General features: G+C 48.7%; 79 non-coding genes across 79 annotated transcripts; 67 read left to right on the top strand and 12 right to left on the bottom strand.

The window, feature by feature from the left end:
• Positions 1–180: 180 nt before the first annotated feature.
• On the bottom strand, positions 181–251 carry Trnag-gcc (transfer RNA glycine (anticodon GCC)). The gene has a single exon. It is a non-coding gene; the product is annotated as a tRNA-Gly (tRNA).
• Positions 252–367: 116 nt separating this feature from the next.
• Positions 368–440, top strand: Trnat-agu (transfer RNA threonine (anticodon AGU)). Its single transcript has one exon. It is a non-coding gene; the product is annotated as a tRNA-Thr (tRNA).
• Positions 441–498: 58 nt separating this feature from the next.
• Positions 499–580, top strand: Trnas-aga (transfer RNA serine (anticodon AGA)). The gene has a single exon. It is a non-coding gene; the product is annotated as a tRNA-Ser (tRNA).
• A 97-nt stretch (positions 581–677) lies between these two features.
• On the top strand, positions 678–749 carry Trnae-uuc (transfer RNA glutamic acid (anticodon UUC)). Its single transcript has one exon. It is a non-coding gene; the product is annotated as a tRNA-Glu (tRNA).
• A 222-nt stretch (positions 750–971) lies between these two features.
• On the top strand, positions 972–1,053 carry Trnas-uga (transfer RNA serine (anticodon UGA)). Its single transcript has one exon. It is a non-coding gene; the product is annotated as a tRNA-Ser (tRNA).
• Positions 1,054–1,133: 80 nt separating this feature from the next.
• Positions 1,134–1,206, top strand: Trnaf-aaa (transfer RNA phenylalanine (anticodon AAA)). Its single transcript has one exon. It is a non-coding gene; the product is annotated as a tRNA-Phe (tRNA).
• Positions 1,207–1,530: 324 nt separating this feature from the next.
• Trnat-agu (transfer RNA threonine (anticodon AGU)) lies at positions 1,531–1,603 on the top strand. Its single transcript has one exon. It is a non-coding gene; the product is annotated as a tRNA-Thr (tRNA).
• A 237-nt stretch (positions 1,604–1,840) lies between these two features.
• Positions 1,841–1,912, top strand: Trnae-uuc (transfer RNA glutamic acid (anticodon UUC)). The gene has a single exon. It is a non-coding gene; the product is annotated as a tRNA-Glu (tRNA).
• Positions 1,913–1,988: 76 nt separating this feature from the next.
• Trnac-gca (transfer RNA cysteine (anticodon GCA)) lies at positions 1,989–2,060 on the top strand. The gene has a single exon. It is a non-coding gene; the product is annotated as a tRNA-Cys (tRNA).
• Positions 2,061–2,296: 236 nt separating this feature from the next.
• Trnaf-gaa (transfer RNA phenylalanine (anticodon GAA)) lies at positions 2,297–2,369 on the top strand. The gene has a single exon. It is a non-coding gene; the product is annotated as a tRNA-Phe (tRNA).
• Positions 2,370–2,693: 324 nt separating this feature from the next.
• On the top strand, positions 2,694–2,766 carry Trnat-agu (transfer RNA threonine (anticodon AGU)). Its single transcript has one exon. It is a non-coding gene; the product is annotated as a tRNA-Thr (tRNA).
• Positions 2,767–2,824: 58 nt separating this feature from the next.
• On the top strand, positions 2,825–2,906 carry Trnas-aga (transfer RNA serine (anticodon AGA)). Its single transcript has one exon. It is a non-coding gene; the product is annotated as a tRNA-Ser (tRNA).
• Positions 2,907–3,003: 97 nt separating this feature from the next.
• Positions 3,004–3,075, top strand: Trnae-uuc (transfer RNA glutamic acid (anticodon UUC)). The gene has a single exon. It is a non-coding gene; the product is annotated as a tRNA-Glu (tRNA).
• Positions 3,076–3,151: 76 nt separating this feature from the next.
• On the top strand, positions 3,152–3,223 carry Trnac-gca (transfer RNA cysteine (anticodon GCA)). Its single transcript has one exon. It is a non-coding gene; the product is annotated as a tRNA-Cys (tRNA).
• A 74-nt stretch (positions 3,224–3,297) lies between these two features.
• Trnas-uga (transfer RNA serine (anticodon UGA)) lies at positions 3,298–3,379 on the top strand. Its single transcript has one exon. It is a non-coding gene; the product is annotated as a tRNA-Ser (tRNA).
• An 80-nt stretch (positions 3,380–3,459) lies between these two features.
• On the top strand, positions 3,460–3,532 carry Trnaf-gaa (transfer RNA phenylalanine (anticodon GAA)). Its single transcript has one exon. It is a non-coding gene; the product is annotated as a tRNA-Phe (tRNA).
• A 137-nt stretch (positions 3,533–3,669) lies between these two features.
• Positions 3,670–3,740, bottom strand: Trnag-gcc (transfer RNA glycine (anticodon GCC)). Its single transcript has one exon. It is a non-coding gene; the product is annotated as a tRNA-Gly (tRNA).
• A 247-nt stretch (positions 3,741–3,987) lies between these two features.
• Trnas-aga (transfer RNA serine (anticodon AGA)) lies at positions 3,988–4,069 on the top strand. The gene has a single exon. It is a non-coding gene; the product is annotated as a tRNA-Ser (tRNA).
• Positions 4,070–4,166: 97 nt separating this feature from the next.
• Positions 4,167–4,238, top strand: Trnae-uuc (transfer RNA glutamic acid (anticodon UUC)). Its single transcript has one exon. It is a non-coding gene; the product is annotated as a tRNA-Glu (tRNA).
• Positions 4,239–4,622: 384 nt separating this feature from the next.
• Trnaf-gaa (transfer RNA phenylalanine (anticodon GAA)) lies at positions 4,623–4,695 on the top strand. Its single transcript has one exon. It is a non-coding gene; the product is annotated as a tRNA-Phe (tRNA).
• A 137-nt stretch (positions 4,696–4,832) lies between these two features.
• Trnag-gcc (transfer RNA glycine (anticodon GCC)) lies at positions 4,833–4,903 on the bottom strand. Its single transcript has one exon. It is a non-coding gene; the product is annotated as a tRNA-Gly (tRNA).
• A 247-nt stretch (positions 4,904–5,150) lies between these two features.
• On the top strand, positions 5,151–5,232 carry Trnas-aga (transfer RNA serine (anticodon AGA)). The gene has a single exon. It is a non-coding gene; the product is annotated as a tRNA-Ser (tRNA).
• A 97-nt stretch (positions 5,233–5,329) lies between these two features.
• Trnae-uuc (transfer RNA glutamic acid (anticodon UUC)) lies at positions 5,330–5,401 on the top strand. Its single transcript has one exon. It is a non-coding gene; the product is annotated as a tRNA-Glu (tRNA).
• A 222-nt stretch (positions 5,402–5,623) lies between these two features.
• Positions 5,624–5,705, top strand: Trnas-uga (transfer RNA serine (anticodon UGA)). The gene has a single exon. It is a non-coding gene; the product is annotated as a tRNA-Ser (tRNA).
• Positions 5,706–5,785: 80 nt separating this feature from the next.
• Trnaf-gaa (transfer RNA phenylalanine (anticodon GAA)) lies at positions 5,786–5,858 on the top strand. The gene has a single exon. It is a non-coding gene; the product is annotated as a tRNA-Phe (tRNA).
• Positions 5,859–6,182: 324 nt separating this feature from the next.
• On the top strand, positions 6,183–6,255 carry Trnat-agu (transfer RNA threonine (anticodon AGU)). Its single transcript has one exon. It is a non-coding gene; the product is annotated as a tRNA-Thr (tRNA).
• A 237-nt stretch (positions 6,256–6,492) lies between these two features.
• Trnae-uuc (transfer RNA glutamic acid (anticodon UUC)) lies at positions 6,493–6,564 on the top strand. Its single transcript has one exon. It is a non-coding gene; the product is annotated as a tRNA-Glu (tRNA).
• Positions 6,565–6,640: 76 nt separating this feature from the next.
• On the top strand, positions 6,641–6,712 carry Trnac-gca (transfer RNA cysteine (anticodon GCA)). The gene has a single exon. It is a non-coding gene; the product is annotated as a tRNA-Cys (tRNA).
• Positions 6,713–6,948: 236 nt separating this feature from the next.
• Trnaf-gaa (transfer RNA phenylalanine (anticodon GAA)) lies at positions 6,949–7,021 on the top strand. The gene has a single exon. It is a non-coding gene; the product is annotated as a tRNA-Phe (tRNA).
• A 137-nt stretch (positions 7,022–7,158) lies between these two features.
• Trnag-gcc (transfer RNA glycine (anticodon GCC)) lies at positions 7,159–7,229 on the bottom strand. The gene has a single exon. It is a non-coding gene; the product is annotated as a tRNA-Gly (tRNA).
• Positions 7,230–7,345: 116 nt separating this feature from the next.
• Positions 7,346–7,418, top strand: Trnat-agu (transfer RNA threonine (anticodon AGU)). The gene has a single exon. It is a non-coding gene; the product is annotated as a tRNA-Thr (tRNA).
• Positions 7,419–7,476: 58 nt separating this feature from the next.
• On the top strand, positions 7,477–7,558 carry Trnas-aga (transfer RNA serine (anticodon AGA)). Its single transcript has one exon. It is a non-coding gene; the product is annotated as a tRNA-Ser (tRNA).
• A 97-nt stretch (positions 7,559–7,655) lies between these two features.
• Positions 7,656–7,727, top strand: Trnae-uuc (transfer RNA glutamic acid (anticodon UUC)). The gene has a single exon. It is a non-coding gene; the product is annotated as a tRNA-Glu (tRNA).
• A 76-nt stretch (positions 7,728–7,803) lies between these two features.
• Trnac-gca (transfer RNA cysteine (anticodon GCA)) lies at positions 7,804–7,875 on the top strand. Its single transcript has one exon. It is a non-coding gene; the product is annotated as a tRNA-Cys (tRNA).
• A 74-nt stretch (positions 7,876–7,949) lies between these two features.
• On the top strand, positions 7,950–8,031 carry Trnas-uga (transfer RNA serine (anticodon UGA)). Its single transcript has one exon. It is a non-coding gene; the product is annotated as a tRNA-Ser (tRNA).
• Positions 8,032–8,111: 80 nt separating this feature from the next.
• Positions 8,112–8,184, top strand: Trnaf-gaa (transfer RNA phenylalanine (anticodon GAA)). The gene has a single exon. It is a non-coding gene; the product is annotated as a tRNA-Phe (tRNA).
• A 137-nt stretch (positions 8,185–8,321) lies between these two features.
• Positions 8,322–8,392, bottom strand: Trnag-gcc (transfer RNA glycine (anticodon GCC)). The gene has a single exon. It is a non-coding gene; the product is annotated as a tRNA-Gly (tRNA).
• Positions 8,393–8,508: 116 nt separating this feature from the next.
• Trnat-agu (transfer RNA threonine (anticodon AGU)) lies at positions 8,509–8,581 on the top strand. The gene has a single exon. It is a non-coding gene; the product is annotated as a tRNA-Thr (tRNA).
• Positions 8,582–8,818: 237 nt separating this feature from the next.
• On the top strand, positions 8,819–8,890 carry Trnae-uuc (transfer RNA glutamic acid (anticodon UUC)). Its single transcript has one exon. It is a non-coding gene; the product is annotated as a tRNA-Glu (tRNA).
• Positions 8,891–8,966: 76 nt separating this feature from the next.
• On the top strand, positions 8,967–9,038 carry Trnac-gca (transfer RNA cysteine (anticodon GCA)). Its single transcript has one exon. It is a non-coding gene; the product is annotated as a tRNA-Cys (tRNA).
• Positions 9,039–9,112: 74 nt separating this feature from the next.
• On the top strand, positions 9,113–9,194 carry Trnas-uga (transfer RNA serine (anticodon UGA)). The gene has a single exon. It is a non-coding gene; the product is annotated as a tRNA-Ser (tRNA).
• A 290-nt stretch (positions 9,195–9,484) lies between these two features.
• On the bottom strand, positions 9,485–9,555 carry Trnag-gcc (transfer RNA glycine (anticodon GCC)). Its single transcript has one exon. It is a non-coding gene; the product is annotated as a tRNA-Gly (tRNA).
• A 116-nt stretch (positions 9,556–9,671) lies between these two features.
• Positions 9,672–9,744, top strand: Trnat-agu (transfer RNA threonine (anticodon AGU)). The gene has a single exon. It is a non-coding gene; the product is annotated as a tRNA-Thr (tRNA).
• Positions 9,745–9,981: 237 nt separating this feature from the next.
• Trnae-uuc (transfer RNA glutamic acid (anticodon UUC)) lies at positions 9,982–10,053 on the top strand. Its single transcript has one exon. It is a non-coding gene; the product is annotated as a tRNA-Glu (tRNA).
• Positions 10,054–10,275: 222 nt separating this feature from the next.
• Positions 10,276–10,357, top strand: Trnas-uga (transfer RNA serine (anticodon UGA)). Its single transcript has one exon. It is a non-coding gene; the product is annotated as a tRNA-Ser (tRNA).
• An 80-nt stretch (positions 10,358–10,437) lies between these two features.
• Trnaf-gaa (transfer RNA phenylalanine (anticodon GAA)) lies at positions 10,438–10,510 on the top strand. The gene has a single exon. It is a non-coding gene; the product is annotated as a tRNA-Phe (tRNA).
• Positions 10,511–10,834: 324 nt separating this feature from the next.
• Positions 10,835–10,907, top strand: Trnat-agu (transfer RNA threonine (anticodon AGU)). The gene has a single exon. It is a non-coding gene; the product is annotated as a tRNA-Thr (tRNA).
• Positions 10,908–11,144: 237 nt separating this feature from the next.
• Trnae-uuc (transfer RNA glutamic acid (anticodon UUC)) lies at positions 11,145–11,216 on the top strand. Its single transcript has one exon. It is a non-coding gene; the product is annotated as a tRNA-Glu (tRNA).
• A 76-nt stretch (positions 11,217–11,292) lies between these two features.
• On the top strand, positions 11,293–11,364 carry Trnac-gca (transfer RNA cysteine (anticodon GCA)). The gene has a single exon. It is a non-coding gene; the product is annotated as a tRNA-Cys (tRNA).
• A 236-nt stretch (positions 11,365–11,600) lies between these two features.
• Positions 11,601–11,673, top strand: Trnaf-gaa (transfer RNA phenylalanine (anticodon GAA)). Its single transcript has one exon. It is a non-coding gene; the product is annotated as a tRNA-Phe (tRNA).
• Positions 11,674–11,810: 137 nt separating this feature from the next.
• Positions 11,811–11,881, bottom strand: Trnag-gcc (transfer RNA glycine (anticodon GCC)). Its single transcript has one exon. It is a non-coding gene; the product is annotated as a tRNA-Gly (tRNA).
• A 116-nt stretch (positions 11,882–11,997) lies between these two features.
• Trnat-agu (transfer RNA threonine (anticodon AGU)) lies at positions 11,998–12,070 on the top strand. Its single transcript has one exon. It is a non-coding gene; the product is annotated as a tRNA-Thr (tRNA).
• A 58-nt stretch (positions 12,071–12,128) lies between these two features.
• Positions 12,129–12,210, top strand: Trnas-aga (transfer RNA serine (anticodon AGA)). Its single transcript has one exon. It is a non-coding gene; the product is annotated as a tRNA-Ser (tRNA).
• Positions 12,211–12,307: 97 nt separating this feature from the next.
• On the top strand, positions 12,308–12,379 carry Trnae-uuc (transfer RNA glutamic acid (anticodon UUC)). Its single transcript has one exon. It is a non-coding gene; the product is annotated as a tRNA-Glu (tRNA).
• A 222-nt stretch (positions 12,380–12,601) lies between these two features.
• On the top strand, positions 12,602–12,683 carry Trnas-uga (transfer RNA serine (anticodon UGA)). Its single transcript has one exon. It is a non-coding gene; the product is annotated as a tRNA-Ser (tRNA).
• An 80-nt stretch (positions 12,684–12,763) lies between these two features.
• On the top strand, positions 12,764–12,836 carry Trnaf-gaa (transfer RNA phenylalanine (anticodon GAA)). The gene has a single exon. It is a non-coding gene; the product is annotated as a tRNA-Phe (tRNA).
• Positions 12,837–12,973: 137 nt separating this feature from the next.
• Trnag-gcc (transfer RNA glycine (anticodon GCC)) lies at positions 12,974–13,044 on the bottom strand. Its single transcript has one exon. It is a non-coding gene; the product is annotated as a tRNA-Gly (tRNA).
• A 247-nt stretch (positions 13,045–13,291) lies between these two features.
• Trnas-aga (transfer RNA serine (anticodon AGA)) lies at positions 13,292–13,373 on the top strand. The gene has a single exon. It is a non-coding gene; the product is annotated as a tRNA-Ser (tRNA).
• Positions 13,374–13,470: 97 nt separating this feature from the next.
• Positions 13,471–13,542, top strand: Trnae-uuc (transfer RNA glutamic acid (anticodon UUC)). The gene has a single exon. It is a non-coding gene; the product is annotated as a tRNA-Glu (tRNA).
• A 76-nt stretch (positions 13,543–13,618) lies between these two features.
• Trnac-gca (transfer RNA cysteine (anticodon GCA)) lies at positions 13,619–13,690 on the top strand. Its single transcript has one exon. It is a non-coding gene; the product is annotated as a tRNA-Cys (tRNA).
• A 74-nt stretch (positions 13,691–13,764) lies between these two features.
• Trnas-uga (transfer RNA serine (anticodon UGA)) lies at positions 13,765–13,846 on the top strand. Its single transcript has one exon. It is a non-coding gene; the product is annotated as a tRNA-Ser (tRNA).
• An 80-nt stretch (positions 13,847–13,926) lies between these two features.
• Trnaf-gaa (transfer RNA phenylalanine (anticodon GAA)) lies at positions 13,927–13,999 on the top strand. Its single transcript has one exon. It is a non-coding gene; the product is annotated as a tRNA-Phe (tRNA).
• Positions 14,000–14,136: 137 nt separating this feature from the next.
• On the bottom strand, positions 14,137–14,207 carry Trnag-gcc (transfer RNA glycine (anticodon GCC)). Its single transcript has one exon. It is a non-coding gene; the product is annotated as a tRNA-Gly (tRNA).
• Positions 14,208–14,633: 426 nt separating this feature from the next.
• Positions 14,634–14,705, top strand: Trnae-uuc (transfer RNA glutamic acid (anticodon UUC)). Its single transcript has one exon. It is a non-coding gene; the product is annotated as a tRNA-Glu (tRNA).
• A 222-nt stretch (positions 14,706–14,927) lies between these two features.
• Trnas-uga (transfer RNA serine (anticodon UGA)) lies at positions 14,928–15,009 on the top strand. The gene has a single exon. It is a non-coding gene; the product is annotated as a tRNA-Ser (tRNA).
• Positions 15,010–15,299: 290 nt separating this feature from the next.
• Positions 15,300–15,370, bottom strand: Trnag-gcc (transfer RNA glycine (anticodon GCC)). Its single transcript has one exon. It is a non-coding gene; the product is annotated as a tRNA-Gly (tRNA).
• A 116-nt stretch (positions 15,371–15,486) lies between these two features.
• Trnat-agu (transfer RNA threonine (anticodon AGU)) lies at positions 15,487–15,559 on the top strand. Its single transcript has one exon. It is a non-coding gene; the product is annotated as a tRNA-Thr (tRNA).
• Positions 15,560–15,796: 237 nt separating this feature from the next.
• Positions 15,797–15,868, top strand: Trnae-uuc (transfer RNA glutamic acid (anticodon UUC)). Its single transcript has one exon. It is a non-coding gene; the product is annotated as a tRNA-Glu (tRNA).
• Positions 15,869–16,090: 222 nt separating this feature from the next.
• Trnas-uga (transfer RNA serine (anticodon UGA)) lies at positions 16,091–16,172 on the top strand. Its single transcript has one exon. It is a non-coding gene; the product is annotated as a tRNA-Ser (tRNA).
• Positions 16,173–16,252: 80 nt separating this feature from the next.
• On the top strand, positions 16,253–16,325 carry Trnaf-gaa (transfer RNA phenylalanine (anticodon GAA)). Its single transcript has one exon. It is a non-coding gene; the product is annotated as a tRNA-Phe (tRNA).
• Positions 16,326–16,462: 137 nt separating this feature from the next.
• Positions 16,463–16,533, bottom strand: Trnag-gcc (transfer RNA glycine (anticodon GCC)). Its single transcript has one exon. It is a non-coding gene; the product is annotated as a tRNA-Gly (tRNA).
• Positions 16,534–16,780: 247 nt separating this feature from the next.
• On the top strand, positions 16,781–16,862 carry Trnas-aga (transfer RNA serine (anticodon AGA)). Its single transcript has one exon. It is a non-coding gene; the product is annotated as a tRNA-Ser (tRNA).
• Positions 16,863–16,959: 97 nt separating this feature from the next.
• On the top strand, positions 16,960–17,031 carry Trnae-uuc (transfer RNA glutamic acid (anticodon UUC)). The gene has a single exon. It is a non-coding gene; the product is annotated as a tRNA-Glu (tRNA).
• A 76-nt stretch (positions 17,032–17,107) lies between these two features.
• On the top strand, positions 17,108–17,179 carry Trnac-gca (transfer RNA cysteine (anticodon GCA)). Its single transcript has one exon. It is a non-coding gene; the product is annotated as a tRNA-Cys (tRNA).
• Positions 17,180–17,253: 74 nt separating this feature from the next.
• On the top strand, positions 17,254–17,335 carry Trnas-uga (transfer RNA serine (anticodon UGA)). Its single transcript has one exon. It is a non-coding gene; the product is annotated as a tRNA-Ser (tRNA).
• Positions 17,336–17,415: 80 nt separating this feature from the next.
• Positions 17,416–17,488, top strand: Trnaf-gaa (transfer RNA phenylalanine (anticodon GAA)). The gene has a single exon. It is a non-coding gene; the product is annotated as a tRNA-Phe (tRNA).
• Positions 17,489–17,625: 137 nt separating this feature from the next.
• Positions 17,626–17,696, bottom strand: Trnag-gcc (transfer RNA glycine (anticodon GCC)). The gene has a single exon. It is a non-coding gene; the product is annotated as a tRNA-Gly (tRNA).
• A 247-nt stretch (positions 17,697–17,943) lies between these two features.
• Trnas-aga (transfer RNA serine (anticodon AGA)) lies at positions 17,944–18,025 on the top strand. The gene has a single exon. It is a non-coding gene; the product is annotated as a tRNA-Ser (tRNA).
• Positions 18,026–18,122: 97 nt separating this feature from the next.
• On the top strand, positions 18,123–18,194 carry Trnae-uuc (transfer RNA glutamic acid (anticodon UUC)). Its single transcript has one exon. It is a non-coding gene; the product is annotated as a tRNA-Glu (tRNA).
• The last annotated feature ends 220 nt before the right edge of the window (positions 18,195–18,414 follow it).

The following is an 18,414-nucleotide window of genomic DNA, read 5'->3' as shown; positions in this document are numbered from 1 at the left end:
ACTGAAGATCTGAAAGTCCCTGGTTCAATCCCGGGTCTCGGCATTTTATCACTGCCCAGCAGGGCGGTTTGAGGTGGTGAATGCAAGCAGCCGTAGCACTTTTCCTCAGCTGTGTTTTTTTATTTATTTTCCTTCCTTTCTTTTTTACGGAGGGTATTTTCTGGTGTAGGTAAAACACGATGCATTGGCGGGGAATCGAACCCCGGTCTCCCGCGTGGCAGGCGAGAATTCTACCACTGAACCACCAATGCGTTACTCCTCATTTCCAAAATTTCCGAGTGACAGTGTATCACGTCCCGGTGTGTTAGTAGCCTTAACGGCATTTCAGACGTGTGATATTAAGATTTTCAAAATCTCCCAACAGGCAGGCGCTGTGGCTTAGCGGTTAAAGCGCCTGTCTAGTAAACAGGAGATCCCCGGTTCAAATCCGGGCAGTGCCTTTAGCAGTAATGTTGTGCTTTCTGGTCGGCCTTGTGGCAATGGCCAGCGGTTTGTCAGGCTGCGATGGCCGAGTGGTTAAGGCGTTTGACTAGAAATCAAATGGGATCTTCCCGCGTAGGTTCGAATCCTACTCGCAGCGGACGCAAAAAGGTGTTTTTGACACGAACAGAAAGACAGAGCTAGTTCAAATTGTCAGAAAAAGCATGACATCTAAATTACTTAGTGCTGCGAATGTGTCCCGCATGGTCTAGTGGTTAGGATTTCTGGTTTTCACCCAGGCGGCCCGGGTTCGATTCCCGGTGCGGGAAGTGTACATTTTTTAAGTTAAGTTGCTCTCTCACGCGTTGATGTTATATACCCTGTGCGTGGATTCCGTCCTTGGCTGGGGATATAGCTCAGTGGTAGAGAATTCGACTGCAGATCGAGAGGTCCCTGGTTCAAACCCGGGTGTCCCCTACTAGTTGGCTTTTTGTCCTCTTCGGCACCTGAGTGGTGAGCTGGTGAATTATTCTGGTTACCCAGCAATTTCTGCTGCGATGGCCGAGTGGTTAAGGCGTTAGACTTGAAATCTAATGGGATCTTCCCGCGTAGGTTCGAACCCTACTCGCAGCGAATCTTCAAACATTCTTTTTGATCTGGTCAAGTGTCTATCACAACGTACAGACCTTTGCCATGTGATAGAATTGGTCATGGCCGAGATAGCTCAGTTGGGAGAGCGTCAGACTAAAGATCTGAAGGTCCCTGGTTCAATCCCGGGTCTCGGCATTTTATCACTGCCCAGCAGGGCGGTTTGAGGTGGTGAATGCAAGCAACCGTAGCACTTTTCCTCAGCTATGTTTTTTTATTCATTTTCCTTCCTTTCTTTTTTACGGAGGGTATTTTCTGGTGTAGGTAAAACACGATGCATTGGCGGGGAATCGAACCCCAGTCTCCCGCGTGGCAGGCGAGAATTCTACCACTGAACCACCAATGCGTTACTACTCATTTCCAAAATTTCCGAGTGACAGTGTATCACGTCCCGGTGTGTTAGTAGCCTTAACGGCATTTCAGACGTGTGATATTGAGATTTTCAAAATCTCCCAACAGGCAGGCGCTGTGGCTTAGCGGTTAAAGCGCCTGTCTAGTAAACAGGAGATCCCCGGTTCAAATCCGGGCAGTGCCTTTAGCAGTAATGTTGTGCTTTCTGGTCGGCCTTGTGGCAATGGCCAGCGGTTTGTCAGGCTGCGATGGCCGAGTGGTTAAGGCGTTTGACTAGAAATCAAATGGGATCTTCCCGCGTAGATTCCAATCCTACTCGCAGCGGACGCAAAAAGGTGTTTTTGACACGAACAGAAAGACAGAGCTAGTTCAAATTGTCAGAAAAAGCATGGCATCTAAATTACTTAGTGGTGCGAATGTGTCCCGCATGGTCTAGTGGTTAGGATTTCTGGTTTTCACCCAGGCGGCCCGGGTTCGATTCCCGGTGCGGGAAGTGTACATTTTTTAAGTTAAGTTGCTCTCTCACGCGTTGATGTTATATACCCTGTGCGTGGATTCCGTCCTTGGCTGGGGATATAGCTCAGTGGTAGAGCATTCGACTGCAGATCGAGAGGTCCCTGGTTCAAACCCGGGTGTCCCCTACTAGTTGGCTTTTTGTCCTCTTCGGCACCTGAGTGGTGAGCTGGTGAATTACTCTGTTTACCCAACAATTTCTGCTGCGATGGCCGAGTGGTTAAGGCGTTAGACTTGAAATCTAATGGGATCTTACCGCGTAGGTTCGAACCCTACTTGCAGCGAATCTTCAAACATTCTTTTTGATCTGGTCAAGTGTCTATCACAACGTACAGACCTTTGCCATGTGATAGAATTGATCATGGCCGAGATAGCTCAGTTGGGAGAGCGTCAGACTGAAGATCTGAAGGTCCCTGGTTCAATCCCGGGTCTCGGCATTTTATCACTGCCCAGCAGGGCGGTTTGAGGTGGTGAATGCAAGCAGCCGTAGCACTTTTCCTCAGCTATGTTTTTTTATTTATTTTCCTTCCTTTCTTTTTTACGGAGGGTATTTTCTGGTGTAGGTAAAACACGATGCATTGGCGGGGAATCGAAGCCCGGTCTCCCGCGTGGCAGGCGAGAATTCTACCACTGAACCACCAATGCGTTACTACTCATTTCCAAAATTTCCGAGTGACAGTGTATCACGTCCCGGTGTGTTAGTAGCCTTAACGGCATTTCAGACGTGTGATATTGAGATTTTCAAAATCTCCCAACAGGCAGGCGCTGTGGCTTAGCGGTTAAAGCGCCTGTCTAGTAAACAGGAGATCCCCGGTTCAAATCCGGGCAGTGCCTTTAGCAGTAATGTTGTGCTTTCTGGTCGGCCTTGTGGCAATGGCCAGCGGTTTGTCAGGCTGCGATGGCCGAGTGGTTAAGGCGTTTGACTAGAAATCAAATGGGATCTTCCCGCGTAGGTTCGAATCCTACTCGCAGCGGACGCAAAAAGGTGTTTTTGACACAAACAGAAAGACAGAGCTAGTTCAAATTGTCAGAAAAAGCATGACATCTAAATTACTTAGTGGTGCGAATGTGTCCCGCATGGTCTAGTGGTTAGGATTTCTGGTTTTCACCCAGGCGGCCCGGGTTCGATTCCCGGTGCGGGAAGTGTACATTTTTTAAGTTAAGTTGCTCTCTCACGCGTTGATGTTATATACCCTGTGCGTGGATTCCGTCCTTGGCTGGGGATATAGCTCAGTGGTAGAGCATTCGACTGCAGATCGAGAGGTCCCTGGTTCAAACCCGGGTGTCCCCTACTAGTTGGCTTTTTGTCCTCTTCGGCACCTGAGTGGTGAGCTGGTGAATTATTCTGGTTACCCAGCAATTTCTGCTGCGATGGCCGAGTGGTTAAGGCGTTAGACTTGAAATCTAATGGGATCTTCCCGCGTAGGTTCGAACCCTACTCGCAGCGAATCTTCAAACATTCTTTTTGATCTGGTCAAGTGTCTATCACAACGTACAGACCTTTGCCATGTGATAGATTTGATCATGGCCGAGATAGCTCAGTTGGGAGAGCGTCAGACTGAAGATCTGAAGGTCCCTGGTTCAATCCCGGGTCTCGGCATTTTATCACTGCCCAGCAGGGCGGTTTGAGGTGGTGAATGCAAGCAGCCGTAGCACTTTTCCTCAGCTATGTTTTTTTATTTATTTTCCTTCCTTTCTTTTTTACGGAGGGTATTTTCTGGTGTAGGTAAAACACGATGCATTGGCGGGGAATCGAACCCCGGTCTCCCGCGTGGCAGGCGAGAATTCTACCACTGAACCACCAATGCGTTACTACTCATTTCCAAAATTTCCGAGTGACAGTGTATCACGTCCCGGTGTGTTAGTAGCCTTAACGGCATTTCAGACGTGTGATATTGAGATTTTCAAAATCTCCCAACAGGCAGGCGCTGTGGCTTAGCGGTTAGAGCGCCTGTCTAGTAAACAGGAGATCCCCAGTTCAAATCCGGGCAGTGCCTTTAGCAGTAATGTTGTGCTTTCTGGTCGGCCTTGTGGCAATGGCCAGCGGTTTGTCAGGCTGCGATGGCCGAGTGGTTAAGGCGTTTGACTAGAAATCAAATGGGATCTTCCCGCGTAGGTTCGAATCCTACTCGCAGCGGACGCAAAAAGGTGTTTTTGACACGAACAGAAAGACAGAGCTAGTTCAAATTGTCAGAAAAAGCATGACATCTAAATTACTTAGTGGTGCGAATGTGTCCCGCATGGTCTAGTGGTTAGGATTTCTGGTTTTCACCCAGGCGGCCCGGGTTCGATTCCCGGTGCGGGAAGTGTACATTTTTTAAGTTAAGTTGCTCTCTCACGCGTTGATGTTATATACCCTGTGCGTGGATTCCGTCCTTGGCTGGGGATATAGCTCAGTGGTAGAGCATTCGACTGCAGAACGAGAGGTCCCTGGTTCAAACCCGGGTGTCCCCTACTAGTTGGCTTTTTGTCCTCTTCGGCACCTGAGTGGTGAGCTGGTGAATTATTCTGGTTACCCAGCAATTTCTGCTGCGATGGCCGAGTGGTTAAGGCGTTAGACTTGAAACCTAATGGGATCTTCCCGCGTAGGTTCGAACCCTACTCGCAGCGAATCTTTAAACATTCTTTTTGATCTGGTCAAGTGTCTATCACAACGTACAGACCTTTGCCATGTGATAGAATTGATCATGGCCGAGATAGCTCAGTTGGGAGAGCGTCAGACTGAAGATCTGAAGGTCCCTGGTTCAATCCCGGGTCTCGGCATTTTATCACTGCCCAGCAGGGCGGTTTGAGGTGGTGAATGCAAGCAGCCGTAGCACTTTTCCTCAGCTATGTTTTTTTATTTATTTTCCTTCCTTTCTTTTTTACGGAGGGTATTTTCTGGTGTAGGTAAAACACGATGCATTGGCGGGGAATCGAACCCCGGTCTCCCGCGTGGCAGGCGAGAATTCTACCACTGAACCACCAATGCGTTACTACTCATTTCCAAAATTTCCGAGTGACAGTGTATCACGTCCCGGTGTGTTAGTAGCCTTAACGGCATTTCAGACGTGTGATATTGAGATTTTCAAAATCTCCCAACAGGCAGGCGCTGTGGCTTAGCGGTTAAAGCGCCTGTCTAGTAAACAGGAGATCCCCAGTTCAAATCCGGGCAGTGCCTTTAGCAGTAATGTTGTGCTTTCTGGTCGGCCTTGTGGCAATGGCCAGCGGTTTGTCAGGCTGCGATGGCCGAGTGGTTAAGGCGTTTGACTAGAAATCAAATGGGATCTTCCCGCGTAGGTTCGAATCCTACTCGCAGCGGACGCAAAAAGGTGTTTTTGACACGAACAGAAAGACAGAGCTAGTTCAAATTGTCAGAAAAAGCATGACATCTAAATTACTTAGTGGTGCGAATGTGTCCCGCATGGTCTAGTGGTTAGGATTTCTGGTTTTCACCCAGGCGGCCCGGGTTCGATTCCCGGTGCGGGAAGTGTACATTTTTTAAGTTAAGTTGCTCTCTCACGCGTTGATGTTATATACCCTGTGCGTGGATTCCGTCCTTGGCTGGGGATATAGCTCAGTGGTAGAGCATTCGACTGCAGATCAAGAGGTCCCTGGTTCAAACCCGGGTGTCCCCTACTAGTTGGCTTTTTGTCCTCTTCGGCACCTGAGTGGTGAGCTGGTGAATTATTCTGGTTACCCAGCAATTTCTGCTGCGATGGCCGAGTGGTTAAGGCGTTAGACTTGAAATCTAATGGGATCTTCCCGCGTAGGTTCGAACCCTACTCGCAGCGAATCTTCAAACATTCTTTTTGATCTGGTCAAGTGTCTATCACAACGTACAGACTTTTGCCATGTGATAGAATTGATCATGGCCGAGATAGCTCAGTTGGGAGAGCGTCAGACTGAAGATCTGAAGGTCCCTGGTTCAATCCCGGGTCTCGGCATTTTATCACTGCCCAGCAGGGCGGTTTGAGGTGGTGAATGCAAGCAGCCGTAGCACTTTTCCTCAGCTATGTTTTTTTATTTATTTTCCTTCCTTTCTTTTTTACGGAGGGTATTTTCTGGTGTAGGTAAAACACGACGCATTGGCGGGGAATCGAACCCCAGTCTCCCGCGTGGCAGGCGAGAATTCTACCACTGAACCACCAATGCGTTACTACTCATTTCCAAATTTTCCGAGTGACAGTGTATCACGTCCCGGTGTGTTAGTAGCCTTAACGGCATATCAGACGTGTGATATTAAGATTTTCAAAATCTCCCAACAGGCAGGCGCTGTGGCTTAGCGGTTAAAGCGCCTGTCTAGTAAACAGGAGATCCCCGGTTCAAATCCGGGCAGTGCCTTTAGCAGTAATGTTGTGCTTTCTGGTCGGCCTTGTGGCAATGGCCAGGGGTTTGTCAGGCTGCGATGGCCGAGTGGTTAAGGCGTTTGACTAGAAATCAAATGGGATCTTTCCGCGTAGATTCCAATCCTACTCGCAGCGGACGCAAAAAGGTGTTTTTGACACGAACAGAAAGACAGAGCTAGTTCAAATTGTCAGAAAAAGCATGGCATCTAAATTACTTAGTGGTGCGAATGTGTCCCGCATGGTCTAGTGGTTAGGATTTCTGGTTTTCACCCAGGCGGCCCGGGTTCGATTCCCGGTGCGGGAAGTGTACATTTTTTAAGTTAAGTTGCTCTCTCACGCGTTGATGTTATATACCCTGTGCGTGGATTCCGTCCTTGGCTGGGGATATAGCTCAGTGGTAGAGCATTCGACTGCAGATCGAGAGGTCCCTGGTTCAAACCCGGGTGTCCCCTACTAGTTGGCTTTTTGTCCTCTTCGGCACCTGAGTGGTGAGCTGGTGAATTACTCTGGTTACCCAACAATTTCTGCTGCGATGGCCGAGTGGTTAAGGCGTTAGACTTGAAATCTAATGGGATCTTACCGCGTAGGTTCGAACCCTACTCGCAGCGAATCTTCAAACATTCTTTTTGATCTGGTCAAGTGTCTATCACAACGTACAGACCTTTGCCATGTAATAGAATTGATCATGGCCGAGATAGCTCAGTTGGGAGAGCGTCAGACTGAAGATCTGAAGGTCCCTGGTTCAATCCCGGGTCTCGGCATTTTATCACTGCCCAGCAGGGCGGTTTGAGGTGGTGAATGCAAGCAGCCGTAGCACTTTTCCTCAGCTATGTTTTTTTATTTATTTTCCTTCCTTTCTTTTTTATGGAGGGTATTTTCTGGTGTAGGTAAAACACGATGCATTGGCGGGGAATCGAACCCCGGTCTCCCGCGTGGCAGGCGAGAATTCTACCACTGAACCACCAATGCGTTACTACTCATTTCCAAAATTTCCGAGTGACAGTGTATCACGTCCCGGTGTGTTAGTAGCCTTAACGGCATTTCAGACGTGTGATATTGAGATTTTCAAAATCTCCCAACAGGCAGGCGCTGTGGCTTAGCGGTTAAAGCGCCTGTCTAGTAAACAGGAGATCCCCGGTTCAAATCCGGGCAGTGCCTTTAGCAGTAATGTTGTGCTTTCTGGTCGGCCTTGTGGCAATGGCCAGCGGTTTGTCAGGCTGCGATGGCCGAGTGGTTAAGGCGTTTGACTAGAAATCAAATGGGATCTTCCCGCGTAGGTTCGAATCCTACTCGCAGCGGACGCAAAAAGGTGTTTTTGACACGAACAGAAAGACAGAGCTAGTTCAAATTGTCAGAAAAAGCATGACATCTAAATTACTTAGTGCTAGGAATGTGTCCCGCATGGTCTAGTGGTTAGGATTTCTGGTTTTCACCCAGGCGGCCCGGGTTCGATTCCCGGTGCGGGAAGTGTACATTTTTTAAGTTAAGTTGCTCTCTCACGCGTTGATGTTATATACCCTGTGCGTGGATTCCGTCCTTGGCTGGGGATATAGCTCAGTGGTAGAGCATTCGACTGCAGATCGAGAGGTCCCTGGTTCAAACCCGGGTGTCCCCTACTAGTTGGCTTTTTGTCCTCTTCGGCACCTGAGTGGTGAGCTGGTGAATTATTCTGGTTACCCAGCAATTTCTGCTGCGATGGCCGAGTGGTTAAGGCGTTAGACTTGAAATCTAATGGGATCTTCCCGCGTAGGTTCGAACCCTACTCGCAGCGAATCTTCAAACATTCTTTTTGATCTGGTCAAGTGTCTATCACAACGTACAGACCTTTGCCATGTGATAGAATTGATCATGGCCGAGATAGCTCAGTTGGGAGAGCGTCAGACTGAAGATCTGAAGGTCCCTGGTTCAATCCCGGGTCTCGGCATTTTATCACTGCCCAGCAGGGCGGTTTGAGGTGGTGAATGCAAGCAGCCGTAGCACTTTTCCTCAGCTATGTTTTTTTATTTATTTTCCTTCCTTTCTTTTTTACGGAGGGTATTTTCTGGTGTAGGTAAAACACGATGCATTGGCGGGGAATCGAACCCCGGTCTCCCGCGTGGCAGGCGAGAATTCTACCACTGAACCACCAATGCGTTACTACTCATTTCCAAAATTTCCGAGTGACAGTGTATCACGTCCCGATGTGTTAGTAGCCTTAACGGCATTTCAGACGTGTGATATTGAGATTTTCAAAATCTCCCAACAGGCAGGCGCTGTGGCTTAGCGGTTAAAGCGCCTGTCTAGTAAACAGGAGATCCCCGGTTCAAATCCGGGCAGTGCCTTTAGCAGTAATGTTGTGCTTTCTGGTCGGCCTTGTGGAAATGGCCAGCGGTTTGTCATGCTGCGACGGCCGAGTGGTTAATGCGTTTGACTAGAAATCAAATGGGATCTTCCCGCGTAGGTTCGAATCCTACTCGCAGCGGACGCAAAAAGGTGTTTTTGACACAAACAGAAAGACAGAGCTAGTTCAAATTGTCAGAAAAAGCATGACATCTAAATTACTTAGTGGTGCGAATGTGTCCCGCATGGTCTAGTGGTTAGGATTTCTGGTTTTCACCCAGGCGGCCCGGGTTCGATTCCCGGTGCGGGAAGTGTACATTTTTTAAGTTAAGTTGCACTCTCACGCGTTGATGTTATATACCCTGTGCGTGGATTCCGTCCTTGGCTGGGGATATAGCTCAGTGGTAGAGCATTCGACTGCAGATCGAGAGGTCCCTGGTTCAAACCCGGGTGTCCCCTACTAGTTGGCTTTTTGTCCTCTTCGGCACCTGAGTGGTGAGCTGGTGAATTATTCTGGTTACCCAGCAATTTCTGCTGCGATGGCCGAGTGGTTAAGGCGTTAGACTTGAAATCTAATGGGATCTTCCCGCGTAGGTTCGAACCCTACTCGCAGCGAATCTTCAAACATTCTTTTTGATCTGGTCAAGTGTCTATCACAACGTACAGACCTTTGCCATGTGATAGAATTGATCATGGCCGAGATAGCTCAGTTGGGAGAGCGTCAGACTGAAGATCTGAAGGTCCCTTGTTCAATCCCGGGTCTCGGCATTTTATCACTGCCCAGCAGGGCGGTTTGAGGTGGTGAATGCAAGCAGCCGTAGCACTTTTCCTCAGCTATGTTTTTTTATTTATTTTCCTTCCTTTCTTTTTTACGGAGGGTATTTTCTGGTGTAGGTAAAACACGATGCATTGGCGGGGAATCGAACCCCGGTCTCCCGCGTGGCAGGCGAGAATTCTACCACTGAACCACCAATGCGTTACTACTCATTTCCAAAATCTCCGAGTGACAGTGTATCACGTCCCGGTGTGTTAGTAGCCTTAACGGCATTTCAGACGTGTGATATTGAGATTTTCAAAATCTCCCAACAGGCAGGCGCTGTGGCTTAGCGGTTAAAGCGCCTGTCTAGTAAACAGGAGATCCCCGGTTCAAATCCGGGCAGTGCCTTTAGCAGTAATGTTGTGCTTTCTGGTCGGCCTTGTGGCAATGGCCAGCGGTTTGTCAGGCTGCGATGGCCGAGTTGTTAAGGCGTTTGACTAGAAATCAAATGGGATCTTCCCGCGTAGGTTCGAATCCTACTCGCAGCCGACGCAAAAAGGTGTTTTTGACACAAACAGAAAGACAGAGCTAGTTCAAATTGTCAGAAAAAGCATGACATCTAAATTACTTAGTGGTGCGAATGTGTCCCGCATGGTCTAGTGGTTAGGATTTCTGGTTTTCACCCAGGCGGCCCGGGTTCGATTCCCGGTGCGGGAAGTGTACATTTTTTAAGTTAAGTTGCTCTCTCACGCGTTGATGTTATATACCCTGTGCGTGGATTCCGTCCTTGGCTGGGGATATAGCTCAGTGGTAGAGAATTCGACTGCAGATCGAGAGGTCCCTGGTTCAAACCCGGGTGTCCCCTACTAGTTGGCTTTTTGTCCTCTTCGGCACCTGAGTGGTGAGCTGGTGAATTATTCTGGTTACCCAGCAATTTCTGCTGCGATGGCCGAGTGGTTAAGGCGTTAGACTTGAAATCTAATGGGATCTTCCCGCGTAGGTTCGAACCCTACTCGCAGCGAATCTTCAAACATTCTTTTTGATCTGGTCAAGTGTCTATCACAACGTACAGACCTTTGCCATGTGATAGAATTGATCATGGCCGAGATAGCTCAGTTGGGAGAGCGTCAGACTGAAGATCTGAAGGTCCCTGGTTCAATCCCGGGTCTCGGCATTTTATCACTGCCCAGCAGGGCGGTTTGAGGTGGTGAATGCAAGCAGCCGTAGCACTTTTCCTCAGCTATGTTTTTTTATTTATTTTCCTTCCTTTCTTTTTTACGGAGGGTATTTTCTGGTGTAGGTAAAACACGACGCATTGGCGGGGAATCGAACCCCAGTCTCCCGCGTGGCAGGCGAGAATTCTACCACTGAACCACCAATGCGTTACTACTCATTTCCAAATTTTCCGAGTGACAGTGTATCACGTCCCGGTGTGTTAGTAGCCTTAACGGCATATCAGACGTGTGATATTAAGATTTTCAAAATCTCCCAACAGGCAGGCGCTGTGGCTTAGCGGTTAAAGCGCCTGTCTAGTAAACAGGAGATCCCCGGTTCAAATCCGGGCAGTGCCTTTAGCAGTAATGTTGTGCTTTCTGGTCGGCCTTGTGGCAATGGCCAGGGGTTTGTCAGGCTGCGATGGCCGAGTGGTTAAGGCGTTTGACTAGAAATCAAATGGGATCTTTCCGCGTAGATTCCAATCCTACTCGCAGCGGACGCAAAAAGGTGTTTTTGACACGAACAGAAAGACAGAGCTAGTTCAAATTGTCAGAAAAAGCATGGCATCTAAATTACTTAGTGGTGCGAATGTGTCCCGCATGGTCTAGTGGTTAGGATTTCTGGTTTTCACCCAGGCGGCCCGGGTTCGATTCCCGGTGCGGGAAGTGTACATTTTTTAAGTTAAGTTGCTCTCTCACGCGTTGATGTTATATACCCTGTGCGTGGATTCCGTCCTTGGCTGGGGATATAGCTCAGTGGTAGAGCATTCGACTGCAGATCGAGAGGTCCCTGGTTCAAACCCGGGTGTCCCCTACTAGTTGGCTTTTTGTCCTCTTCGGCACCTGAGTGGTGAGCTGGTGAATTACTCTGGTTACCCAACAATTTCTGCTGCGATGGCCGAGTGGTTAAGGCGTTAGACTTGAAATCTAATGGGATCTTACCGCGTAGGTTCGAACCCTACTCGCAGCGAATCTTCAAACATTCTTTTTGATCTGGTCAAGTGTCTATCACAACGTACAGACCTTTGCCATGTAATAGAATTGATCATGGCCGAGATAGCTCAGTTGGGAGAGCGTCAGACTGAAGATCTGAAGGTCCCTGGTTCAATCCCGGGTCTCGGCATTTTATCACTGCCCAGCAGGGCGGTTTGAGGTGGTGAATGCAAGCAGCCGTAGCACTTTTCCTCAGCTATGTTTTTTTATTTATTTTCCTTCCTTTCTTTTTTATGGAGGGTATTTTCTGGTGTAGGTAAAACACGATGCATTGGCGGGGAATCGAACCCCGGTCTCCCGCGTGGCAGGCGAGAATTCTACCACTGAACCACCAATGCGTTACTACTCATTTCCAAAATTTCCGAGTGACAGTGTATCACGTCCCGGTGTGTTAGTAGCCTTAACGGCATTTCAGACGTGTGATATTGAGATTTCCAAAATCTCCCAACAGGCAGGCGCTGTGGCTTAGCGGTTAAAGCGCCTGTCTAGTAAACAGGAGATCCCCGGTTCAAATCCGGGCAGTGCCTTTAGCAGTAATGTTGTGCTTTCTGGTCGGCCTTGTGGCAATGGCCAGCGGTTTGTCAGGCTGCGATGGCCGAGTGGTTAAGGCGTTTGACTAGAAATCAAATGGGATCTTCCCGCGTAGGTTCGAATCCTACTCGCAGCGGACGCAAAAAGGTGTTTTTGACACGAACAGAAAGACAGAGCTAGTTCAAATTGTCAGAAAAAGCATGACATCTAAATTACTTAGTGGTGCGAATGTGTCCCGCATGGTCTAGTGGTTAGGATTTCTGGTTTTCACCCAGGCGGCCCGGGTTCGATTCCCGGTGCGGGAAGTGTACATTTTTTAAGTTAAGTTGCTCTCTCACGCGTTGATGTTATATACCCTGTGCGTGGATTCCGTCCTTGGCTGGGGATATAGCTCAGTGGTAGAGAATTCGACTGCAGATCGAGAGGTCCCTGGTTCAAACCCGGGTGTCCCCTACTAGTTGGCTTTTTGTCCTCTTCGGCACCTGAGTGGTGAGCTGGTGAATTATTCTGGTTACCCAGCAATTTCTGCTGCGATGGCCGAGTGGTTAAGGCGTTAGACTTGAAATCTAATGGGATCTTCCCGCGTAGGTTCGAACCCTACTCGCAGCGAATCTTCAAACATTCTTTTTGATCTGGTCAAGTGTCTATCACAACGTACAGACCTTTGCCATGTGATAGAATTGATCATGGCCGAGATAGCTCAGTTGGGAGAGCGTCAGACTGAAGATCTGAAGGTCCCTGGTTCAATCCCGGGTCTCGGCATTTTATCACTGCCCAGCAGGGCGGTTTGAGGTGGTGAATGCAAGCAGCCGTAGCACTTTTCCTCAGCTATGTTTTTTTATTTATTTTCCTTCCTTTCTTTTTTACGGAGGGTATTTTCTGGTGTAGGCAAAACACGATGCATTGGCGGGGAATCGAACCCCGGTCTCCCGCGTGGCAGGCGAGAATTCTACCACTGAACCACCAATGCGTTACTACTCATTTCCAAAATTTCCGAGTGACAGTGTATCACGTCCCGGTGTGTTAGTAGCCTTAACGGCATTTCAGACGTGTGATATTGAGATTTTCAAAATCTCCCAACAGGCAGGCGCTGTGGCTTAGCGGTTAAAGCGCCTGTCTAGTAAACAGGAGATCCCCAGTTCAAATCCGGGCAGTGCCTTTAGCAGTAATGTTGTGCTTTCTGGTCGGCCTTGTGGCAATGGCCAGCGGTTTGTCAGGCTGCGATGGCCGAGTGGTTAAGGCGTTTGACTAGAAATCAAATGGGATCTTCCCGCGTAGGTTCGAATCCTACTCGCAGCGGACGCAAAAAGGTGTTTTTGACACGAACAGAAAGACAGAGCTAGTTCAAATTGTCAGAAAAAGCATGACATCTAAATTACTTAGTGGTGCGAATGTGTCCCGCATGGTCTAGTGGTTAGGATTTCTGGTTTTCACCCAGGCGGCCCGGGTTCGATTCCCGGTGCGGGAAGTGTACATTTTTTAAGTTAAGTTGCTCTCTCACGCGTTGATGTTATATACCCTGTGCGTGGATTCCGTCCTTGGCTGGGGATATAGCTCAGTGGTAGAGCATTCGACTGCAGATCGAGAGGTCCCTGGTTCAAACCCGGGTGTCCCCTACTAGTTGGCTTTTTGTCCTCTTCGGCACCTGAGTGGTGAGCTGGTGAATTATTCTGGTTACCCAGCAATTTCTGCTGCGATGGCCGAGTGGTTAAGGCGTTAGACTTGAAATCTAATGGGATCTTCCCGCGTAGGTTCGAACCCTACTCGCAGCGAATCTTCAAACATTCTTTTTGATCTGGTCAAGTGTCTATCACAACGTACAGACCTTTGCCATGTGATAGAATTGATCATGGCCGAGATAGCTCAGTTGGGAGAGCGTCAGACTGAAGATCTGAAGGTCCCTGGTTCAATCCCGGGTCTCGGCATTTTATCACTGCCCAGCAGGGCGGTTTGAGGTGGTGAATGCAAGCAGCCGTAGCACTTTTCCTCAGCTATGTTTTTTTATTTATTTTCCTTCCTTTCTTTTTTACGGAGGGTATTTTCTGGTGTAGGTAAAACACGATGCATTGGCGGGGAATCGAACCCCGGTCTCCCGCGTGGCAGGCGAGAATTCTACCACTGAACCACCAATGCGTTACTACTCATTTCCAAAATTTCCGAGTGACAGTGTATCACGTCCCGGTGTGTTAGTAGCCTTAACGGCATTTCAGACGTGTGATATTGAGATTTTCAAAATCTCCCAACAGGCAGGCGCTGTGGCTTAGCGGTTAAAGCGCCTGTCTAGTAAACAGGAGATCCCCAGTTCAAATCCGGGCAGTGCCTTTAGCAGTAATGTTGTGCTTTCTGGTCGGCCTTGTGGCAATGGCCAGCGGTTTGTCAGGCTGCGATGGCCGAGTGGTTAAGGCGTTTGACTAGAAATCAAATGGGATCTTCCCGCGTAGGTTCGAATCCTACTCGAAGCGGACGCAAAAAGGTGTTTTTGACACGAGCAGAAAGACAGAGCTAGTTCAAATTGTCAGAAAAAGCATAACATCTAAATTACTTAGTGGTGCGAATGTGTCCCGCATGGTCTAGTGGTTAGGATTTCTGGTTTTCACCCAGGCGGCCCGGGTTCGATTCCCGGTGCGGGAAGTGTACATTTTTTAAGTTAAGTTGCTCTCTCACGCGTTGATGTTATATACCCTGTGCGTGGATTCCGTCCTTGGCTGGGGATATAGCTCAGTGGTAGAGCATTCGACTGCAGATCAAGAGGTCCCTGGTTCAAACCCGGGTGTCCCCTACTAGTTGGCTTTTTGTCCTCTTCGCCACCTGAGTGGTGAGCTGGTGAATTATTCTGGTTACCCAGCAATTTCTGCTGCGATGGCCGAGTGGTTAAGGCGTTAGACTTGAAATCTAATGGGATCTTCCCGCGTAGGTTCGAACCCTACTCGCAGCGAATCTTCAAACATTCTTTTTGATCTGGTCAAGTGTCTATCACAACGTACAGACCTTTGCCATGTGATAGAATTGATCATGGCCGAGATAGCTCAGTTGGGAGAGCGTCAGACTGAAGATCTGAAGGTCCCTTGTTCAATCCCGGGTCTCGGCATTTTATCACTGCCCAGCAGGGCGGTTTGAGGTGGTGAATGCAAGCAGCCGTAGCACTTTTCCTCAGCTATGTTTTTTTATTTATTTTCCTTCCTTTCTTTTTTACGGAGGGTATTTTCTGGTGTAGGTAAAACACGATGCATTGGCGGGGAATCGAACCCCGGTCTCCCGCGTGGCAGGCGAGAATTCTACCACTGAACCACCAATGCGTTACTACTAATTTCCAAAATTTCCGAGTGACAGTGTATCACGTCCCGGTGTGTTAGTAGCCTTAACGGCATTTCAGACGTGTGATATTGAGATTTTCAAAATCTCCCAACAGGCAGGCGCTGTGGCTTAGCGGTTAAAGCGCCTGTCTAGTAAACAGGAGATCCCCGGTTCAAATCCGGGCAGTGCCTTTAGCAGTAATGTTGTGCTTTCTGGTCGGCCTTGTGGCAATGGCCAGCGGTTTGTCAGGCTGCGATGGCCGAGTGGTTAAGGCATTTGACTAGAAATCAAATGGGATCTTCCCGCATAGGTTCGAATCCTACTCGCAGCCGACGCAAAAAGGTGTTTTTGACACAAACAGAAAGACAGAGCTAGTTCAAATTGTCAGAAAAAGCATGACATCTAAATTACTTAGTGGTGCGAATGTGTCCCGCATGGTCTAGTGGTTAGGATTTCTGGTTTTCACCCAGGCGGCCCGGGTTCGATTCCCGGTGCGGGAAGTGTACATTTTTTAAGTTAAGTTGCTCTCTCACGCGTTGATGTTATATACCCTGTGCGTGGATTCCGTCCTTGGCTGGGGATATAGCTCAGTGGTAGAGAATTCGACTGCAGATCGAGAGGTCCCTGGTTCAAACCCGGGTGTCCCCTACTAGTTGGCTTTTTGTCCTCTTCGGCACCTGAGTGGTGAGCTGGTGAATTATTCTGGTTACCCAGCAATTTCTGCTGCGATGGCCGAGTGGTTAAGGCGTTAGACTTGAAATCTAATGGGATCTTCCCGCGTAGGTTCGAACCCTACTCGCAGCGAATCTTCAAACATTCTTTTTGATCTGGTCAAGTGTCTATCACAACGTACAGACCTTTGCCATGTGATAGAATTGATCATGGCCGAGATAGCTCAGTTGGGAGAGCGTCAGACTGAAGATCTGAAGGTCCCTGGTTCAATCCCGGGTCTCGGCATTTTATCACTGCCCAGCAGGGCGGTTTGAGGTGGTGAATGCAAGCAGCCGTAGCACTTTTCCTCAGCTATGTTTTTTTATTTATTTTCCTTCCTTTCTTTTTTACGGAGGGTATTTTCTGGTGTAGGCAAAACACGATGCATTGGCGGGGAATCGAACCCCGGTCTCCCGCGTGGCAGGCGAGAATTCTACCACTGAACCACCAATGCGTTACTACTCATTTCCAAAATTTCCGAGTGACAGTGTATCACGTCCCGGTGTGTTAGTAGCCTTAACGGCATTTCAGACGTGTGATATTGAGATTTTCAAAATCTCCCAACAGGCAGGCGCTGTGGCTTAGCGGTTAAAGCGCCTGTCTAGTAAACAGGAGATCCCCAGTTCAAATCCGGGCAGTGCCTTTAGCAGTAATGTTGTGCTTTCTGGTCGGCCTTGTGGCAATGGCCAGCGGTTTGTCAGGCTGCGATGGCCGAGTGGTTAAGGCGTTTGACTAGAAATCAAATGGGATCTTCCCGCGTAGGTTCGAATCCTACTCGCAGCGGACGCAAAAAGGTGTTTTTGACACGAACAGAAAGACAGAGCTAGTTCAAATTGTCAGAAAAAGCATGACATCTAAATTACTTAGTGGTGCGAATGTGTCCCGCATGGTCTAGTGGTTAGGATTTCTGGTTTTCACCCAGGCGGCCCGGGTTCGATTCCCGGTGCGGGAAGTGTACATTTTTTAAGTTAAGTTGCTCTCTCACGCGTTGATGTTATATACCCTGTGCGTGGATTCCGTCCTTGGCTGGGGATATAGCTCAGTGGTAGAGCATTCGACTGCAGATCGAGAGGTCCCTGGTTCAAACCCGGGTGTCCCCTACTAGTTGGCTTTTTGTCCTCTTCGGCACCTGAGTGGTGAGCTGGTGAATTATTCTGGTTACCCAGCAATTTCTGCTGCGATGGCCGAGTGGTTAAGGCGTTAGACTTGAAATCTAATGGGATCTTCCCGCGTAGGTTCGAACCCTACTCGCAGCGAATCTTCAAACATTCTTTTTGATCTGGTCAAGTGTCTATCACAACGTACAGACCTTTGCCATGTGATAGAATTGATCATGGCCGAGATAGCTCAGTTGGGAGAGCGTCAGACTGAAGATCTGAAGGTCCCTGGTTCAATCCCGGGTCTCGGCATTTTATCACTGCCCAGCAGGGCGGTTTGAGGTGGTGAATGCAAGCAGCCGTAGCACTTTTCCTCAGCTATGTTTTTTTATTTATTTTCCTTCCTTTCTTTTTTACGGAGGGTATTTTCTGGTGTAGGTAAAACACGATGCATTGGCGGGGAATCGAACCCCGGTCTCCCGCGTGGCAGGCGAGAATTCTACCACTGAACCACCAATGCGTTACTACTCATTTCCAAAATTTCCGAGTGACAGTGTATCACGTCCCGGTGTGTTAGTAGCCTTAACGGCATTTCAGACGTGTGATATTGAGATTTTCAAAATCTCCCAACAGGCAGGCGCTGTGGCTTAGCGGTTAAAGCGCCTGTCTAGTAAACAGGAGATCCCCAGTTCAAATCCGGGCAGTGCCTTTAGCAGTAATGTTGTGCTTTCTGGTCGGCCTTGTGGCAATGGCCAGCGGTTTGTCAGGCTGCGATGGCCGAGTGGTTAAGGCGTTTGACTAGAAATCAAATGGGATCTTCCCGCGTAGGTTCGAATCCTACTCGCAGCGGACGCAAAAAGGTGATTTTGACACGAACAGAAAGACAGAGCTAGTTCAAATTGTCAGAAAAAGCATAACATCTAAATTACTTAGTGGTGCGAATGTGTCCCGCATGGTCTAGTGGTTAGGATTTCTGGTTTTCACCCAGGCGGCCCGGGTTCGATTCCCGGTGCGGGAAGTGTACATTTTTTAAGTTAAGTTGCTCTCTCACGCGTTGATGTTATATACCCTGTGCGTGGATTCCGTCCTTGGCTGGGGATATAGCTCAGTGGTAGAGCATTCGACTGCAGATCAAGAGGTCCCTGGTTCAAACCCGGGTGTCCCCTACTAGTTGGCTTTTTGTCCTCTTCGCCACCTGAGTGGTGAGCTGGTGAATTATTCTGGTTACCCAGCAATTT

The sequence above is a fragment of the Hydractinia symbiolongicarpus genome, chromosome 2, assembly GCF_029227915.1.
Source record: "Hydractinia symbiolongicarpus strain clone_291-10 chromosome 2, HSymV2.1, whole genome shotgun sequence".
Classification (NCBI taxonomy): domain Eukaryota; kingdom Metazoa; phylum Cnidaria; class Hydrozoa; order Anthoathecata; family Hydractiniidae; genus Hydractinia; species Hydractinia symbiolongicarpus.
Note: the sequence above shows the minus strand (reverse complement) of the source record. Positions and strands in the feature narration are given on the sequence as shown.